Source organism: Polyodon spathula, chromosome 24, assembly GCF_017654505.1.
Source record: "Polyodon spathula isolate WHYD16114869_AA chromosome 24, ASM1765450v1, whole genome shotgun sequence".
Classification (NCBI taxonomy): domain Eukaryota; kingdom Metazoa; phylum Chordata; class Actinopteri; order Acipenseriformes; family Polyodontidae; genus Polyodon; species Polyodon spathula.
Window position 1 is genome coordinate 6,478,496 of NC_054557.1, and position 17,906 is coordinate 6,496,401.

General features: G+C 39.1%; 1 protein-coding gene across 7 annotated transcripts in view; it reads left to right on the top strand.

Moving 5' to 3' along the window:
- The window catches only part of LOC121299185 (unconventional myosin-IXAa-like), a 168,587-nt gene that overhangs the window by 18,149 nt on the left and 132,532 nt on the right, over positions 1–17,906 (top strand). The gene's annotated exons all lie outside the window — the stretch shown is intronic.

Sequence of the window (17,906 nt, forward strand, 5' to 3'; positions counted from 1 at the left end):
AGTTACGTGCAGTAATGAGTATCCTCCTTAGGAACGAAACAGAATTGTGATATATTTTGTCTATATTACTATATATAAAATAATTATTATATCATATATCTATATTATATATATATATATATATGATATATATATTACATAATACATTTATACAATTATATGACATTGGTTAAAGAAGGTTAAAGAAACTGGTCTTATTGCTAAGGTTCTTTTTACTGGTACTTGCTTGGATCAACAAGACCAGCTGTAGGCATGAGAGAGATTGCAAGATGATAGACAGGTAAGAAAGGATTTCATGCGTGACTTATGTTGTTGTTGTTTTTTCCCCTAGGTTCAGAATCTTCCTAATTCCTTGTGTGGTTTTTGCATGACCCAAGCATATCCCTTGTATTTTAATAGGCATGGCACATTCATGGAATTCCTAAAAATTCCAATTGGGAATGATAAACATTTTCCCACAAGGGATGCTACAAAAAACATTTTATCCATAGTGAAAACGACTTCCACAAACCATCTATTTCTTTTTTCTATCTGACATCATTTTGAATTCAGTGGATTTTTACATATCTCATTTTTACAGGACTCAAACACTGCTCCAGCTCTACATAGACGCTGGCAAGTGTTGCTGGAATCCAGGTGGTTTCCTTTGATCAGCTGCGATCAACCACCCTCTCAAATGAGTGAATTCCTACCTAACCTGCTTAGAGTGATGCTGTAAAGCTACAGTTCATAAATTAACAGCTATCTTCACAGACCCTGATTCGCACTAGTCTTGGACTACTTTACCTATGATAACATTGTGAAGTCCAACATTGTTTCTAATCTATGTTTGTGAAACCAGCCATAAATGTTTAAACCTTTTGTGTAAAACGGTTGTTTACCATTTATCCTACACATTTTCAGTGAAAAAGTTGACTTACGATAATATTTAGTCATCTTTTAATATTTCACTTTTGTGTTCATTTCACATTTTTGCTTACAGTATTGAATTAGTGTATGTATAATGCAGCAATATATGACGCTCATAAAACAGTAAATTTCTGATTTAAAGATTTGGTAAAATACTTTGTGTAGCATTTACCATTTTTTAAAACTTTATTGCACTGTACAAAAGAGAGAAGTACATTAAACTTGTTTGTAGTTTCTAAATACGTTTCAGGCTATGTTTGTTTTGGGTCATTTCACGCTAAGCCATCCACCTGTCAACACCAAAAAAAGTAATTTTTTTGCAGTATAATAAATGCTGCTGGGTAAAACTAGCCATTGCAAATTTGATCACACTTAAACATGCTATCGCAGGTGCAGCTGAATGACTTTAATGTGGGTATTTTTGCTCCTGCCAGGGCTGTGTCTGTGCCTGTGTGCTCCTCTGCAGAGCCGGGGTCGTGTCTGTGTCTGTGTGCTCCTCTGCAGAGCCGGCGCCTTGTCTGTGTGCTCCTCTGCAGAGCCGTGTCTGTTTCTGTGTGCTCCTCTGCAGAACCTGGGCTGTGTCTGTGTGCTCTTCTGCAGAGCCGGGGTCGTTTCTGTGTCTGTGTGCTCCTCTGCAGAGCCGTGTCTGTGTGCTGCTCTGCAGAGCCTGGGCTGTGTCCGTGTGCTCCTCTGCAGAACCTGGGCCGTGTCTGTGTCTGTGTGCTCGTCTGCAGAGCCGGGGTCATGTCTGTGTGCTCCTCTGCCGAGCTGGGGTCATATCTGTGTCGGATTGAGGCTGTAATAGCAGAAGACTAGGAACTTCTATTGGCAGGAGTGTGCTGTTAGTAGACCCCCTGGTGTTACATGCAGCAGTGTTACGGTCATTTGGCTCAATTCACCTTTGAGTTGGATTTATAGTAATTGGAACGAATGTGGAACAGCAAGCTTTTTTTTTTATTGTATCTAAATTTATTTTTCATGAACAATACAGTTCTTAGTTTATTTTCTGATTTATATCATTCTCCAAAACATTTGTTCCTAGCTAAAGAGTTGAACCTAGTTCCTTTGGTCATCTCAATTCAGACCTTTCATAGTCCACAGTACAAAGCCACCACAGATGTTGGTACAGTTGCCAGTCTCTGTTTGAGAGAGCCCCAGGGTTAAACGGTAGTAGACGATTTATTGTCTATGCAGCAACAAGCTGCCCCCCATTTCCTCAAAACAACACCAGAGAGATCTGTAAGTTTTATACCTCTCCCTTTTAAATTATAAAGGTTATTTAAAAGATGTGAGTAGCCTTGTTTTAAAACTTTATCAACCTGAGATAAAATTTCACTTGATTTCTTTCACTAATAAGATTATATGTCAATGCTGATTTCAACAGGGCACAGGTGGTTTGAAAGCTGTTAATTAAAGTTTGAGCAGCATGCCTTTGGGACACTGGATGTCGGCATATAGACTTAGCAATAAACCAAGATACCAAATATTTTGGAAGATGCCCAAATGTCTCTCTGTATAATTTTCAATTGGCACCTGGTTGAGTGGTAATTATCCTGATTTGTTGTTCATTGTGCAGTAATGTGACGGTTAAAGGTTGAATAAATGTGCTGGTAGCTTGTGTTTATTTGTACTTCCTAATTGCAAACACTTACAATTCTAACAGTTTGCTATCAGTTTGCTAATTTGGGCAGTTCGTGTTTCATCAGATATAATGAAGACACTCTGCATGACAGGTACCTTTATCTCCCGCTGGGAATTCATATAACTGGTGGCAGGCATACTGTATGGATGCTGGCATATCTAGAGAACTGCTTATCTGGTTATGATCAACTTTTAAAGGACATTCCTTAGGGAATCTTGGGTTATAAAGGAGGCATCTGTCTGTGTTGTATGTCAAGTTACATTTTTACATGTGTGTGAGAGAGCTGAACCTAGTGAGGGGGGAAAAAAACAATTAAAACTTTAATTACAAATATTTTATTTAGAAAAAGGCTTTGAGAGAATTTGTTATAATAGCTGTAATGTTTAGAAGTGCATCCATTACATGAATAAAAGGCCTCCTCCGCCTCTGGGCATCTTCACTATTGCTCTGGGTGAATTGACCTTGCTTGATTATATCGGAGCATCTCGAGAGCTCAGCACCAGAGGGGCGTAAGTGACATTTTTGTCAAAATGGCATATATATCAAATTAAAGCTCTTGATGAGATGTATCTAGTGCCAAAAGCACCTAACTGAAGTCACAAGCAGCATTGAATAAAGTGAGAATGTAAGAGACAACTGCAAAATCAAGGTAAATTTAGTGCCAGGAGAGCGTAACTAGCACACTTATGCCCTCCTGGCACTGAGTGTTGCATTGTGGGATGGCTGAGTTACAGCAGATCAGTCAAAATGGCTGAAAAAAGCTGTAAAATAAAGTATTGTGTAAAACAATATCTAACTTTTTTTTTTTTGTGGATATTTTACTCGTTTAAATTGAGGATTCAATCAATGAACTCACTACAGAATAAGAACCAGACCATGTCAATTGTAGAAAATCTTGTAAATTGTATTTTACAGTAGTGTTTAAGTATAATTTATGAAATATGCTTGGTATATATCAACATTTATATTTTAAAGATACATATTGATTCATTAACTGTTATTACAGTGAAGAAAAACAAGTATGAGATAGAACTAGTGAAGAAAACCACACTTATCTGCAATGTGTATTCATTTCAGTGTGTTATTGTGGAAAATCTAAGTTAAGCAACTATTCTTACTTTTTGAAGTTTCAAATTAAAAAAATATTCAGTGTTCAAAACAAACCTGGAATGTGTCGCACGTCTTTACATTTGTATTCCTTGGTGCAGTGCTTGCTGTCCATTAAGTAGGGCAGCCAGGTGGGAGGGGCCAGTTAAAAACCCAGGCAGCTGAGTGCATGTGATTCCTGCTATACTTAGAATTTCATATGTCCTTGATCTGCCGTCCTTCCTTGCTTTGGTTGATCTTCTACTGTCTGATAGAAGGCGTGTCCGCAAATGAAAGAGGAGGCCGAAGAGTACATTTATTATTTAAACACAGCAGTATCAAATATAGTTCAGTTCATCAGTCCAGTGTAGCTCTTACATTTTGATTTTAAAAATGTATTTATTTTTTACCTTCATACATTTAAAAGGCATGGTAATGTGTTTGGCTAGTGGGGGGGAATTCAAATGGGTAATCTGGCCAGCAGGGATTCGAGAGCATACTGTAGGAATTCCAATGTGTTTGCATGTACAGTATAGAAAACTACTGTAGCAGACGAGACTAAGTGAAGACATGAAATTACTTAAAGCTCCATGACTTTTCTTGGTCATTCCAAATGTTATGTTTTGCAATCAAAATATTTAATTTGGTTTGTTTTAGTATTTCTACTAATAGGATAACTTTGTATTTTGTAAGGGTGTCTCTTATTGTTTATTGTCATCTCATGCAGTTTGAATTCTGTCTGCTCAAACTGTGCTGAATGATGTCTCCTGATAAGAGACACCCAACACATGACATAAGGTATATACAGTGCCTATAGAAAGTCTACACCGACTTGAAATCTTTTCACATTTTGTCTATCCTGACAAGTGTCCCAGTCCCTGCCGATGAGAAAAATCCCAATAACATGATGCTGCCACCACCATGCTTCACAATAGGGATGGTGTTCTTTGGGTGATGTGCTGTGTTGGGTTTGCGCCAAACATAATGCTTTGCATTTAGGCCAAAAAGTTCCATTTTAGTTTCGTCGGACCACAAAACTTTTTGCCACATGGCTACAGAATCTTCTGAGTATTTTTTTGCATACTTCAAACGGGATTCAAGGTGGGCTTTCTTAAGTAATGGCTTCCTTCATGCCACCCTACCATACAGGCCAGCTTTGTGGAGTGCTTGGAATATTGTTGTCACATGCACACTTTGACCAGTCTTGGCCATAAAAGCCTGTAGCTCTTGCAAAGTTGCTATTGGCCTCTTGGTAGCCCCTCTGATCAGTTTCCTCCTTGCTCGGTCATCCAGTTTGGAGGGACGGCCTAATCTAGGCAGGGTCTTGGTGGTGCCGTACACCTTCCACTTCTTAATAATAATCTTGACCGTACTCCAAGGGATATTCAAGGCCTTTGATATTTTTTTTATACCCATCCCCTGATCTGTGCCTTTCAGCAACTTTGTCCCGGAGTTCTTTTGAGAGCTCCTTGGTGCTCATGCGTCTTTGCTTTGAAATGTACTACCCAGCAGAGGGAACCTACAGGAACTGCTGAATTTGTCCTGAAATCATGTGAATCACTACAATTTAACACCGGCAGAGGCCACTTAACTTGGTGTGTGATTTTGAAGGCGATTGGTTACACCTGAGCTAGTTTAAGATTGCTATTACAAAGGGGGGTAGACACTTCTCCAACTAAGATATTTCAGTTTTTATTTCTAATTCATTTTCTTCAAATTTCTTGAATATTTTTGTCACTTGGAAGTTGTGGGGTAGGATATGTAGATAAAAAAAAAAAAAGTATTTTAATGCATTTTAATTCCAGGCTGTAAGGCAACAAAAGGTGAAGAGGATATAGACTTTCTGTAGGAACTGTATGTATAACGCATTTACCCAGGAACTACTACAAAGTTTTTAATTTTTTTTATTTTTATTTTTTTTCTTTTCTTAGAATTGTTATGTTCTATGACATCTGCACCCAAGATGTACATATTATGTATGCATGTGTGTGTGTGTGTGTGTGTGTGTATGTATGTATGTATGTATGTATGTATGTATGTATGTATGTATGTGTGTGTATATATATATATATATATGTACACACACACACACACACACACACACACACACACACACACTGCTTTGTTAAAGTCTTAGACATGTTTCATTTTTCTACTCTGCATTATGAGCATCAACAATTTACTCAAAGCCTCCACTAATGTGTTCTACTATTATAACAACCTTGACTTGCATAAAGAAGGAAAGGATTTTCAAGGTATGATGGCAGAAGGCACAGGCGTCATTGTCCATCAAATCAACAGTACAAAGGTCACTCTTGAAATCAGGAATTAAAGGATGTATTGCAGTAAGAATGCCTTTGTTAAGAAAGGGGAACAAGACTAAAAGGCTAAAATATGCACAAGAATACAGAAATTGGACTATGGAACAATGGTCAAAGGTGCTTTGGACTTGATGGATGGACAATGACACCTGTGCCTTCTGCCAGTTCTGTTGTCAATTCAATGTTTGTCTTCTTTCTATTCCTTAAGGATATTATCTTCAAGTATTGCTCACCCTTCTTAGACAGATTTTTGGGTCTTCCAGTCCTGGGTTTGTCAATTACAGATGATATGTGATGACAGAAGTGTGGCAGAGTGGTTGATAGTGTGCAGGTGCAGGTGATTAAAGAAATGACACAGTTGTAATCCAGGTGAAAAGGTTTGTTTTATTTATTTTTGTGTCCAGTGCCTGACTGCAAAACAAACAGTAAATAATAATGGAGGTAAGTAACACAGCAGTGTGTATTACTTAATTTATAACCCCTGCGTTGACCTGCAAATAATAGTCCTGTTTTTATTATACACCCACACAAAACATATACACAAGTCTGTTAGTGCTTGAATTAGTGCTAGTGGTGCAAATGCAGTTATTTGTGATATAAGTGCAATGCTGTTCCGGGTTTGCGCTGCCTCTGGCTACAGCTCCGGAATGTGTTAGCTGTCTAGTGATAACACGTAACAAATAGACAGAACAAAACACACTGTCGATTATCTAACAACAATACAGGTCCTTCCGGATCACTTAATACCAACCAAAGTGAAGGAACAGATTACGATTCTCTGTCCCCTTTTATGCTGTCACACATGACCCCTTGGTAAACGAGTGCAACTGCCTCTCCAATCTGTGGCTGCCACGTAATTTCCCTTCTGGGTCAATGCTTTCTTGCAACAGAGTCTTGCCTTCCTTCAGACTGGCTGACTTCCCGACCCTGGGAAAGAACTGTCAGACCAGCCCGTCCAAAGAACTCTGTTCTCGCTGCTTAGTGCTCACAGGTCCGGAAGGAGATTTACAACCACGAATCATTGTATTTCTGTCACAATAAGTGGCAGATCTTGAACTTGAACCCAAAACATTTAATCCCGCTCGCAGACCTCTATTTGTATTAGAATCCACCACTGTGAAGATCAATGAAATACACCCCACTATCTTCTTTTGTGGTCATGTGTCTGTACAGACCAAGGCAGAACAGCATTTTTATAGCCTGAAAATGATTTTAACATTTCGCTCCAGAAGCAAAAAACAGGGTTCTCGTCAGAAAACAGTAGTAAACCCAGCATGTGGTTATTCAAGTAGATATACACTGATGATGATGGATAACCTATGTAACAGGAGGATACGAGGAAGTAGCCTTTCCTTGAAAACTGCTATTTAAAAAAGAAAAATAAGTTATTTTACCCACGCTTGGTCTTTGACAGAGCAGGCCTAAAACTGGTTTCCTGTTAGTTTGGGCTCCTGGTCATTGTTCTCTGACAGGAAGTGTGTGTGTGAGTGGCAGGAAGAGGGGACTTGCTATGGCGACCGGCGGGGGGGGTGGGAGAGGTGGCCCTACTCTGCCTGTCTCCGCGGTGGTTTCCGGATAACTCACTGTGTTATTAATAGCAGAGAGTTCCATAGGAACCTGCTTTTGTTATCAGTTCAGTTGCCAGCTTGAGTCTTTTGCAGACCATCGTGTGCTCAGTCCGAGGTTAGTAGATGCCGACAGTGATTAACATGCATCCTGTATTCTATTAAAGAATGCTTCTATGTATTTTCTTTTTCAAAATTAACAGGAAAACGCCAGAGCCACCGAGCTTCACTGTGTAGTTGTATTTTCTTTCTTTTTTTGTGTTTTTTTTTTTTTAAGAAAAGAAAAAGCAAATTGACATTGCTTCAAAGTTTTTGTCTGTAGTTTCCTGTAAAATGTTTTGTTTTGGTGTACTACAGAACTTAATGTAACGTATAACCTCCCTTGCTGCAAGTAGCACCAGAAGCGTATTAGTTTGTTTTACAGAGTGACCTAGTAACATGTAAATCTATTGCAACAGAGGAGTGCACTTGTGTTGTTAAACCTAAACTATGTTAGGGGAATGTAAACCAACTGTACTGTCTACAAATTCTGCCTTCTGATAATGTAGAGCGTACAGTGATGCAAACAGACAGCTAAGATTTCAGTTTTGGAGTGAAATTGACCATGGCTGTGGGACACTGCAGCTTCTAAATTTGAACACAAAGAGAAAATAATAAGATGGGCCACGACCAAAACTGGTACGTTAAAATTTGAGTTATTTGACTTTGGGCAATTGCAAATTATATGACTACAGTAAATATAATGTACTGTTAACAATTATCATAATTATCTCTAAATTACAGTTAATAAAGTTGTAATATACATCATATTCGCTGCTTCACATTATCATTTTTTGTATTTCTTTTTAAAGTTCCAGTTTTATTCAGATGTCTTGACATGAATGATCTGTAGAAGTAGTAGATGATGTTGCTGAAACTAAAGTACACGTTGTGTACAATTAAAAAAAAAAAAAAAAAAAAAATGCATTCCAAAGTAAACTTTTTAAAAAGAGGTGCAAATAAAAGAAGATTTAAATCCAGATTTATTTAGATCAAGTGGACTGAATTCTGGGGAGGGGTTTCCTCTATTTGTAGTTGACAGTACAGTAACCTCGTGATGGAGAAAAGGGCTCCATGGTGTGTACCCCATATGGTAGGGAATATTTAAAGATGGTAAACATGGCAGATTGTTTTTCCATGTGGGGGATGACCTAGACAAACAACGTTGGTATCATTTTAAAGCTTGTTTTTAAGAACTTCCAACAAACAATAATGAATTGACGCAAGTTCTTGACCCAAGGGGTCAAGCACCCCCCCTCTTTGATCCGCTTCTACTGGAATGTTCCAAAAGAAAAACACATTTTTGATTTGCGTTGCATGAAAGATTGTGGTTTGGCAGCACTGGAGACTTTATTTATCTATCGTACGGGGATTACACTGACAGGAAGAGGTCTCTACAAGTACAGTACAGTATGTCTCAAGTCTGCCCTGGAGAGACCACCCCAAACCGTTCAATCTTCTGTGTGTTTGGTTATATCTTGAGGACCACTGTCTTCAGAGTGCTTAGCTGGGATAACCACACTCCTTTAGCGCTCTTTCAGCACTCGTGTTGCAGGTCAGAAATGCTTCCGAAGAGTGAAGGTCCTGTCACGGGGATACAACTAAGAGACCTGATGGCTGCATGTGAGTGTATTATGAGGAGCACTAGGGTAATGCATCAGTTAAACCCTAGTAAATAACACCAAACCATTTATAATGAATGGTTTTAATTTTAGCAGGAGAATGAAAAATCTTAATACAAAAATGAATGTTCTTCTCTGTTGAAGGTTTAAAAGTAGTGAACCAAAATTAAGTACTTCCTGGTATAAACCTTGGAAGAAGTTCACAATACTTCAGTGATGAGCCATGAATTTGTTTTCCTTGTCACTGACTCTGCTTTTAATTCTCGATGTGGTGATAGGCCTTCGTGGTTTTCTAAGGTGTGACCTCGACAGTCTACTATGTGTAATAGCTGCTGCAGTTGCTGCTCGGGAAGGTCCACAACAAAAAGAACCAAGGGTTGCATGTTGTATAATATACTAAGCTATTGGTACTAGTGCTGCTGCTATTAAGAGTTGTCAACCAATCACCATTAAAGATTTGACATCCTGTAATTTTCTGCATAGAGATCATCACAATTTTAAAGTGGAAAAAAAAACAACAAAACTGTTGTCTTTGTTTTTATGTTTTTATATTAATAAATATGAGAAATCATTTTGAGCAGCCAGAACCCAACTACGAGAGATGACTTGTCTTACAACGAGAGACACACAGACACACTGTGGTATAGTGGCTTATACGGCGTACAGCACAGCTCCAAGTTTGTTCTGAACTGTTTTGTTTTACCAAATCATTCAGAGCATTGGTTCTACAGATGACTGCCCCTGTATTTCATGGCGAAATGAAATCATTCTGTTAAGATCATGATTGTTGTTGGTCTAATCGTGGGTTAAATAAACTCTATCGAAGTGAAATATCTGAATTTAGAAATACCACAGATGTGATTATTCTATTTTTTAAAATTGTATGTATGTATGTATGTATGTATTTATTTATTTTTAACCACACAGCACTATTAGTATTTTTACCAATGGACTAGGCAAATGCATTTGAAGAGAGAGATCTCTAGTCCAAATGTTTGCGCTACATTCAGTATCTACATCAGCCTTGGTCAGGGCTGGTGTTGACCCCTTACTATAATGTAGCTGCCAAAATACTGAACTTGGCTGACCAAAATGGAATAAATCGCCTGCCTTCCTGTCTTTTTAGAAAATAATGATATGAAAACAAATACTCACGGACCCCACACAAGGGTGCAATCCTCACTCTTGAACTGAGCAGCCGAGATAATCGGCTCTTTAAGGGATATTTTACCGTTCTACCGTGTCAGCAACCGACCCAAGCCACTACCATCCTTTCACTGGCATTGCACAACCTGACTGTTGTTCGCTCCAGAGGGTGAATGTTATTGGGTAGCTGTGGATTACCTCAACCCTGTGAAATAGCCCTGTGTGTGTGTGTGTTTGTGTGTAGACTTTTGGCTGGTGGGTTTGTCTGCAGCTAAGGGTTACATGGAGCTAGGAATAATCATTTAAGCAGAATCAACCAGGGACTCGGAAGGCACCTCCAGGGAAATCTACTCTCACAATAGAGACTACATTAAAAGTTCCCATGTGAGTCAGCTGTGTGTTCATTCATCTTCACTGCATTTAGTTTCCTTGGCTCACTTACCAAGTTAATTGTAAGAAAAGCATAATACTCTTTCAGCTAAAGTTTACTTAACACTAATTCCTTTTTATTGCCTCAACATTTTTGTATTACAAGTCTGATATTTTAACCTTGCTAACTTTAGTTCTGTCATGTTTCAAAATGAAAACGGCCAAAAAGCATATTTTGTGGTGTTCCCTTTCCTTTCCTTTCGTTTTCTGGTCTGCTGAATTAATCCTATAATTCTGAAATGCGTTCGAGATGATGACATATGGCCAGCCCGCTAGCATGATATTTCTTGGATGTGCTGGTGCTGTGAGCTGCTGAACCTGTGATAATCGTCCTTGCTACATGACTAAGGAAAGTGATTAATGGTCAGTATTAGCCAAGTTTTCAGGAGTGAAGTGCACACCAGATGGGGCTGCTGGAGGTGGCCTAGAGGCAAGCAAGATTGGAGAGGTGAAGGCATGTCTGTCTGCAGCTACAGTAAGACTACCTTTGGGGAATACAAACAAACATACAGCTTGAATATATGATGAAGTCCACTGGTTTTTCATAGGGCTATGTCAATTTATTTCTGTGTGTGAAATTCCCCAGAAATCTAGAGTGCTTGCTCCAATGAGACTCAAGTCACTGGGTGGTGAAGGCGTGGCGTTGACCTTGAAGCATAATGAGGGTGAAGTGCAACTGAGCTGGAGAAAGGGACCTGGGTAAATGTGAGTGATCAGTGCAGAGAGGGCTAGTGTCAGGCAAGCCCTTGATACCATGTACTGTGTCTTTATCAGGGACACCCTTCCGTTAATCTGGCACTGAACTTGGTTAGGCAACAATTAGTGGTGTTTTCATTATTCTGTGTTGCCGTACTGAAACCATTGTGAAATATTTCAGGAACAGGATTTTACTGCAAATGTACTGTTAAATTTCTATGTTGAATGATGTCAATGTGGGAGCTTTATCAAGATTTACATCATGTTGGGGGGGAAAGGATACTCTGTGCATCTTTATGGTGGTATCTGTAATATCGATTTAAAAAAAAAAATCTTAATTACTGCATTTTTAAGAAATCAGTGGTTGACTGTGACAATATTTAAGGTTCTGCGCCTTTTATTTGGTGTTACAACTCTAACTAAACTACATTAAAAACACAATTCAAAGCAGGCTTTTAATGATGCAAACTTGTATTCTGTTTTCGCTAGCTTTCTGCTTTGCTGGTAATGTTAAATTCAACCACATGATTTATTTTCTGACAGTGAAAGCTGCAAGATGTAATTGCTTTTATGACTGCTGTAGTTAATTTTTTCTTATATATATTGCTGAACCCCGCTCCCCTCAAGGCAGACATGTTTGTTGAAGACCAGATCAAACGGCACCCGTTGACACACGATAAAGATCGATCTGTGATTACGACATCATCACCTCTTTAAAGCAGCCGATAGAGACCACTTCTGTTTGACTTTAGCTGTTGCTGTAGTATAGCTTACAGTAAGTATAAGATCCCTGTTCTGTGTTTCTATTCAGGGAAATGCAAATATTATTGTATGTCTGATAAGAGAAAATAACCTTATTCAATGCTGGAGATGCTTGAATGATTGTTTAGGGTTCTAAACTTATTAGTCCTGAACCCAGTCCAGGGTTTCGGAGCTAGCTGCATGAATAATTCCTAACTCTGAACTTACAGGCTCAGGTCAGACATGTTCCTGTTCTGATCAGTTCAGAGTAGATTTAGCACGTGCCTGATTGCTCATATTCCTGGTTATTTCAGTATTATATTGAAACTAAATGAGGTGAAATCCTGTTGGTCGATTTACACCCACAGAGGGGACCACTTTAAAAGGTAGTCAAATATTTAAAAGATGTAAGATACTGTGGACGTTTATTATTATTTCTAATATTAACTCTAATATTAACCTATTAACTCCGGACACGCACGCACAGGCACAGACAGATAAAACTGTACTGCACATAACCTGAAGTTGGCGCCTATGTCTTTTGCCATAGGCTACAAATATGTAATAAACAGTTTACATTTAAGGGTGTAAATCAATGTTTTAATGTGCTGAAATATTAAACCTTTTGTATAAATAGTTGTTTACTACACACTTACGGCTGGTTTCACAGACCGTGATTAGCATTAATCTTGGACTGCCCCACCTTGGGGAACAATAAAGCCCCTTTCACACTGGCATGCTCTACCCGGGTCAGGACACGGTGTCATGTGGGTTGGCTATGTGATTTCACACTGCATTTGATAAAGCAGGGTTGACCTGGGTGACAGACGCAAGTACACAAGGCAGGTATCGATGCCCCGGAAGCAGCTTGTTACTGATGCTTCTCTGGATTGAACATGCGGCCCAAATGTTGTTCAGAGCAAATGTTTCTACATCCCTGCTGTAGCCTGGCTCGTGCTGTGTCGCAATCAACAAAAATCTGGCTAAACAGAATAAACCGAAATGTTCCTTCCTTGCGGAAGTTAAACCTTCACACAGGCGTGGCTGTTAGTTATTGTGTCGGCTTACAAACATCCGTCAAGCATTTTTCTTGCTCAATCTGGGTCCAAAGCATGTCAACCCACATCCTGAGGTGGGTCGCTGGGACGCGGGTTAACCGTGGTTTCACACTACGCAGGATTGTGACCCGTTTTAGCCAGGACCTGGGTAGAGGTGCCAGTGTGAAAAGGTCTTTAGACAAACCTTTAGGCAAATTGTACCTTCATCTTCATTATTAATTTATCATAAATATACTGTAATGTTGAACATTGTATTTATTTCTGTCTGGTCAGTTCAGGTCAGATAAGAACAGAGTGAAAAGTCCATCTAAGGTGATGATTGAGTCACTTCAGTGTTGTGCATTAGGCTGTTCAAGTTGAGGTTTATTTTGAACTGTAAACCTGTGAGATACACACCATGTGAGTCTATACCTCTCTACAGGGATTTGTCTATGAACATTCTGTTTTACATGATAATTAACACTGTAAGTGTCTGACTCCACTTCCAAGGAGACCTTCCAACTGTTTGTATGACACAATTTTACATAGGGTGTGATTGTCAATATATATATAATTTTTTTTTAAAACACTATCAGCTGATAATTCCTTTTTTTATTTGCTATTCAAAGAACAGCACACATTTTAACTCTAGAACTCGCTTTGGAAAAGAAGTACAATATGAGTCGCCCCCCCCCCCCCCCGTCTCTCTTGCCATTGCCATAAAATGAATGCAGTACATTTGATACCATTTGTCCATGTGCTGACTCTGATTAGACTAGAGCCATCTGCTCAGATTTAGTTTTGTTGGCAAGCAAGCAGGCAAAGCACTAAATGCCCTCAGAAGTTTCTTTCATCAATTATGATGGGGTTTTTTTTTTTTTTTTTTTTTTAAATATATATAAATGTTGTAAGTTTTACAAGCTGGTAGCCTCACCAAGTTGGCATGGAGTTTCGTTGACCAACTTTTTGTTTGACTGTACAATAAATTCTATATATAAAATATATATATATATATGATATATAATATTATATATATATATATATATATATATATATATATATATATATATATATATATATATATATATATATATGAGCGTGTCATGGTCAAGGATGAATGATCAAGTGATTAAAAAGAAACCAAAAACATTTCATCAATGTCCATCATTTACTTTTTTTTTTTGTTTTTTGTTTTAAATAAATGTGTTATAATAGTGATAAGTTTATTTTGTTGCTCTGTGTGTGTGTGTGTGTGTGTGTGTGTATACAATGGTTCTCAAAATTATTCACCCCCCTTGGACTTGTCCACATTTTATTGTGTTACAACATAGAATCAAAATGGATTTAATTAGGAGTTTTTGCCCTGATTAACACAAAAAAAGTCCATAATGTCAAAGTGAAAAATAAAATCTACAAATTGCTCTAAATTAATTACAAATATAAAACAGAAAATAATTGATTCCATAAGTATTCACCCCCTTGAGTCAATATTTGGTAGAGGCACCTTTGGCAGCAATTACAGCCATGAGTCTATTTGGATAAGTCTCTACCAGCTTTTCACATCTGGATACTGCAATTTTTACCTATTCTTTGCAAAATTGCCCAAGCTCCATCAAGTTGGATGGGGATCTTTGGTGAATAGCAATTTTCAACTCTTTCCACATATTCTCAATTGGATTGAGGTCCGAGGTTTGACTGGGCCACTCCAGGACATTGACCTTTTTGTTTTTAAGCCTCTCCAGTGTGGCTTTGGGTGTATGTTTGGGGTCATTGTCCTGCTGGAAGGTGAATCTTCTCCCAAGTCCCAGGTCTCTTGCAGACTTCAGCAGGTTTTCCTCCAGGATTTCTCTGTACTTTGCTGCATCCATTTTGCCCTCTATCTTCACAAGCTTTCCAGGCCCTGGCACAGAGAAGCATCCCCATAGCATGATGCTGCCACCACCATGCTTCACGGTAGGGATGGTGTTCTCAGGATGATGTGTGGTGTTTGGCTTGCGCCAAACATAGTGCTTAGCGTTGAGGCCAAAAAGCTCTATTTTGGTCTCATCAGACCATAGAGTATTCTTCCACTTGGTCTCACAGTCTCCCAAATGCCTTCTGGCAAACTCTAGCTGAGATTTGATGTGTGTTTTTTTTCAACAATGGCTTTCTTTTTGCCACTCGCCCATAAAGGCCAGTTTTGTGAAGCACCCGGGCTATTGTTGCCATATGCACAGTGACTCCCAGCTCAGCCGTGGAAGACTGTAACTCCTTTGGAGTTGCAATAGGCCTCTTGGTGGCCTCTCTGACTAGTGCCCTTCTTGCCCGGGTACTCTGTTTTTGAGGACAGCCTGTTCTAGACAGATTCACAGTTGTGCCATATTCTCTCCATTTCTTAATAATGGACTAATGTGCTCTGGGGTATATTCAATGCTTTGGAAATGTTCTTATATCCTACCCCTGATTGGTGCTTTTGAAGAACCTTATTCCGGATTTGCTTTGAATGTTCCTTCGTCTTCATGATGTAGTTTTTGTTAGGAAATGTACTAACCAACTGTGAGACCTCCCAGAGACAGGTGTATTTAACCTGAAATCATGTGAAACACCTTAACTGCACACAGGTGGACTCCATTCAACTAATTATGGGACTTCTAAAGACAAGTGATTGCACCAGAGCTTATTTAGGTGTGTCATAGCAAAGGAGGTGAATACTTATGCAATCAATTATTTTCTGTTTTATATTTGTAATTAATATAGAACAATTTGTAGATTTTATTTTTCACTTTAACATTATGGACTTTTTTTAAACTCCTAAATAAATCCATTTTGATTCCATGTTGTAACACAATAAAATGTGGAAAAGTCCAAGGGGGGTGAATACTTTTGAGAGCCACTGTGTGTGTGTGTGTATATAATATATAGACTGACTTACAGGTAGTGGACAAAAAAATGAAAATACCAATGTGACGTCACTTAATAGGGCGTTGGGCCACCACGTGCAGCCAGTATGGCCTGTATGCGCCGTGGCATAGTCTACCAGCCTCTTGATTTCTGCAAGAGTGATGCGGCACCATTCTTCCACGAGAAAGTCAGTCAACTCTCGCCTGATTGATGGAGGTGGAAAACGCTGTCTAGGGCGTCATTCCAGAATATCCCATATATGCTCGATTTGGGTTCAGATCTGGTGACTGAGAAGGCCATGACTTATGGATAACATCTGTGTCATGCTCATAGGGTGACCATGCGTGCTCTGTGGATGGGGGCTTTGTCATTCTGGAAGACACAGCCCCCCCCCCCCACCGGCAGAAAAGAAATGCTGCAACATGGGGTGAAGATGATCACTCAGTACCATTAAGTAGCGATTAGCATTGACCTTGCCTTCTAAGGGAATGAGTACACCCAAACCAAGCCAGGAAAATGGGCCCCACAACATTACGGAACCACCAGAACCATGCACTCGGCTGTGGAGTTTTTAGGCTGGTGCCACACGTGCACTCGACCATTTATCAAGAACATGGTAAAGGATGATTCATCTAACCATGTCACATTTCTCCATTGCCTGTGCTTTTTGCACCACTGGACTCACAAACGTGCATTGCCAGGTGTGATGAGCGGTTTGTGCACTGAAACCCAACTATGGTATCTTGCTCTATGGAGTTCTTGGCGGTCTGTTTTTGATGAAACTTGCTGCTTGCGCCCCAGGTTGAAATTTGCAGTCAATTGATCAGCAGTTGCTCGCCTGTTTTGCCTTGCACTTCAAATTAATGCAATGCATTAATGCATATCACGATCCTGGGGTATGCGCTTCCGCCCACTGTTGCCCTTTGCTGATGATATCGTTCCCTCGGAGTTCCATGCCGACATCCTGCCAGGCTCCTACCAAATCCGCCTCAAAAATCACCTCTTGCAGCCATGCTAGCCATAATTATAGGCAACCAGGCCTGTTCAGCATTTTTATACATGACCCTAAGGATGCTATGATGTTATTTGCTTAATTAATGCATGAGACCCATCTGTGGGGAAGCAACTGTTTTCAATATACTTTGTGTCCCTCATTTACCCAGGTGTTTCACTTTTTTTTTGTCCACTATATATACTGTGTGTGTGTGTCTGTGTCTGTGTGTCTGTGTGTGTCTATATATATATATATATATATATATATATATACACAATATGGTAATTTATATAATTATATATATTTTTTTAACTGTAAATGGGGTGGGGGTAGTTGGAGGCTAAATGGGTTTGAGATGTGAATGTCATCAATACCAAACTACTGACAGCCTTATCATTCTGATATCAATGATTTATCAGTGTAAGGCCTATTTAGAATTTCCGTTCAGTGAATGATTTGCCAATCTCCGCTGCAATTTATTGTGTATTAAACAATAGTAACACTGTAGTGTTACTATTGAACGGATTCTTATTTAAACAAATACATCAACAAGGGAATCTTGTTGGAATTCGCTGTGAGATTTCTCAGATGGAAACAAGGTATTGGATTCCAGATCTCTATTACAGGAAGAGGACTCATAAACCAGTGTCATGGAGACTTGTAGACTTTGGGACTGAAACTGAAACGCAATTTGTGATATACAGGTAATGGTTAGATAGGACTGAGAGGCGTGTCAAAATCAACCACTCTGGTGTTACGACCCCACCCCCACAGCCGTTTCCCATAAAGCATTTTATTT